The sequence below is a fragment of the Littorina saxatilis genome, linkage group LG4, assembly GCF_037325665.1.
Source record: "Littorina saxatilis isolate snail1 linkage group LG4, US_GU_Lsax_2.0, whole genome shotgun sequence".
NCBI classification, from domain to species: Eukaryota; Metazoa; Mollusca; class Gastropoda; order Littorinimorpha; family Littorinidae; genus Littorina; species Littorina saxatilis.
In genome coordinates this window covers 37,987,734-37,990,937 of record NC_090248.1, presented here as the reverse complement: position 1 = coordinate 37,990,937, position 3,204 = coordinate 37,987,734, and the positions used below count along the sequence as shown (strand labels likewise).

The window sequence follows — 3,204 nt, the reverse complement described above, 5'->3', positions numbered from 1 at the left end:
GATGGACCTGTTCCACAACGGTCATCAATATGTAGGTCAACCTCTGGATAAGGTGGAGCCTGGTGAGGACCTGTCAATCAAGTTCTCCCTTTCCACCAATGACAGCAGTCTGCAGGTTTTTGCCCGTAACTGCAAGGCCGCGCCCACTTCTCAAGACCAGTCTCCATCCCAGTATCTTTTTCTTGATGATGGGTAAAATGTGTTTTTCTTTTCTTGGTTTTTTTTTTACTGTGTGTGTTTTGTGTGTTTGTCTGTCTGTAGCGATGTCAGTGTTTGCCATTGCCGTTTTCTCTTTTCTTCGGTGTGTGTGTGTGTGTGTGTGTGTGTGTGTGTGTGTGTGTGTGTGTGTGTGTGTGTGTGTGTGTGTGTTTGTGTGTGTGTACACAGTATACTCTCTCACTGTGAAATGCCTCACGGACACCACTGTCAGCGGCATTGCAAAAAGCTTTCACTGCTCTCTGTCTGCCTGTCTGCCTGTCTGTCTGTCTGTCTGTCTGTCTGTCTGTCTCTCTCTCTCTCTCTCTCTCTCTCTCTCTCTCTCTCTCTCTCTCTCAGGGGCATGCATGCTTTAGGTAAACATTAACGATACTGTTTTTGCTTGTGGACATTTTACATTTCTGCTGGTATTTTCAAATGTGTTTAATTCCCAATAGTTTGCTTGTAAAGCCTGTTATTGCGTCTCGATTTGTGTGAAGCGACACAAATTGTGATCTCGAACACTTTTTGCTGCAACACCTCATTTGCCTTTTGTTGGCGAAGCAAACACAATTCTTTGCTCAACTTGCTGTGATGATTCGTTTTTCAATGTCGAAGCATTGAACGGCATACCTCCTCCATTCTCTCTCTCTCTCTCTCTCTCTCTCTCTCTCTCTCTCTCTCTCTCTCTCTCTCTCTTTCTCTCTCTCTCTTTTTTTCTCTCTCTCTCTCTCTTTCGCACTCTCTCTCGCTCTCTCTCTCTCTGTTTCTCTCTATATATATTTCTCTCTCTCTTTCTCACTATCTCTCTCTCGCTCTCTCTCTGTTTCTCTCTCTCTTTCTCTCTCTCTCTCCCTCTCTCTCTGTCTGTCTGTCTGTCTGTCTCTCTCTCTCTCTCTCTCTCTCTCTCTCTCTCTCTCTCTCTCTCTCTTGTTTTTACTTAATCTGTCCTTGTTAATTTTTCCCCGTGAGGTGTTTTGCGCACGTGTATGTGTGTGTTTACTCCTTTGTTGTCTGTTTGAACAGGTGTGGAAAAGACCCAAACCTACACAACAACAAGACAGGCAACACACAAGAAACCCTCCAACTTCAAGCCTTTCAGTTTCTTAACGACAACAGCAGCGCCGTACTTGTCCACTGTGACGTCATTGTATGCAACGTCACAGATCCCACCAATCGCTGCACACAGGGCTGTCTGACGGGAAGCGGCGCGGGAGATGTCAATGGTGGTGGTGGTGCTGACGTTGGTGATGATGTCAACGCTGACGGCGTCGGCGTGGTGAGATCAAGAAGAGGTCACGAGACAGGTAAGGCTCGGACATTAAAGATTCATTCCTCCTCGGGTAAATGTTCAAGAACAGTCCCAAATTGACTCTTTCCAACAGGCGCAATGGCATAGTGAATAAGACGTCGGTCTCTAAAGCGGAAGGTGGTGGGTTCGAATCCCGGCTGCGCCTGGTGGTTTAAAGGAGAGATATTACCGATCTCCCAGGTCAACTTATGCGCAGACCTGCCCGTGCCTTATCCCCCTTCGTGTGTACACGCAAGCACATGACCACACCACAGGACGCAATCAGGATGTTAATTGTTAACATGTGACCCCCCACCACGAAATGAGTCGCATGTCACCTCGCGCGGTTCTGCGCTAGGCTTAATAATATATTAAGTCCGGGGAGTGTCCGGTAACAGTGTGAGGGTCACCTTAGTCACAGGCTTATACCTCAAACAGTTTTCGCTCTTTTCTAAAACGGTTTTCACCACTGGATAGAGCATAAACAACTCTTTAAGGAAACTGTACAAATATGAAAATCATGCAAAGGTGACATGCGACTCATTCCGTGGTGGAGGGTCACATATGTGTCCAAGTGGAGGGGGGTGGGGGGGTGTCTTATCCCAAGTAAAAGCCCAGGCAGATCCGAGATGGTGAACCGAACCGTTTTCACTGGAAAGACTGACTGTGCCTTCAGGAGATGATAATTATAGTAAAGCAAGTGATTGTTCTGCCACCGTTTTCACTGGAAAGAGGGACTGTGCCTTCAGGAGATGATATAGTAAAGCAAGTGATTGTTCTGCCACCGTTTTCACTGGAAAGAGTGACTGTGCCTTCAGGAGATGATATGATAATAGTAAAGCAAGTGATTGTTCTGCCACCGTTTTCACTGGAAAGAGTGACTGTGCCTTCAGGAGATGATATGATAATAGTAAAGCAAGTGATTGTTCTGCCACCGTTTTCACTGGAAAGAGTGACTGTGCCTTCAGGAGATGATATGATAATAGTAAAGCAAGTGATTGTTCTGCCACCGTTTTCACTGGAAAGAGTGACTGTGCCTTCAGGAGATGATATGATAATAGTAAAGCAAGTGATTGTTCTGCCACCGTTTTCACTGGAAAGAGTGACTGTGCCTTCAGGAGATGATATGATAATAGTAAAGCAAGTGATTGTTCTGCCACCGTTTTCACTGGAAAGAGTGACTGTGCCTTCAGGAGATGATATGATAATAGTAAAGCAAGTGATTGTTCTGCCACCGTTTTCACTGGAAAGACTGACTGTGACTTCAGGAGATGAAATAGTAAAGCAAGTGATTGTTCTGCCCACCGTTAATTAACTTTGTATTCCTTTTATGTTTCAGACAATCTAATAGGTACAGGATCTGCTACAAGCCTTTGCTGTGGGCCAAACAACGTATGGTTGACATATTTGTTTACTGTTGTACTCTTGAAAAGCTTCTTTAGTTTTTGAAACATGTACTGAATCAGTTCCACAAAGGTAATTAAAGTCTACCTGAATCATAAAGTTTTACATGAGTTGCTCTGACCAAATGAGTTTTTGTTCAGTACAATACAATACAATACAATACAATACACACAATACAATACAATACAATACAATACAATGCAATGCAATACGCATATAATACTTGCTGAAGGCAAGCAAGTACTGTATATAGGATTTAAAAACAAGTCGCGTAAGGCGAAAATACAATATTTAGTCAAGTAGCTGTCGAACTC

At 44.2% G+C, this 3,204-nt stretch overlaps 1 pseudogene; it reads left to right on the top strand.

Moving 5' to 3' along the window:
- Nucleotides 1-2,967, top strand: part of LOC138965582 (oncoprotein-induced transcript 3 protein-like) — a 13,172-nt pseudogene extending 10,205 nt beyond the window's left edge.
- Nucleotides 2,968-3,204: the final 237 nt, after the last annotated feature.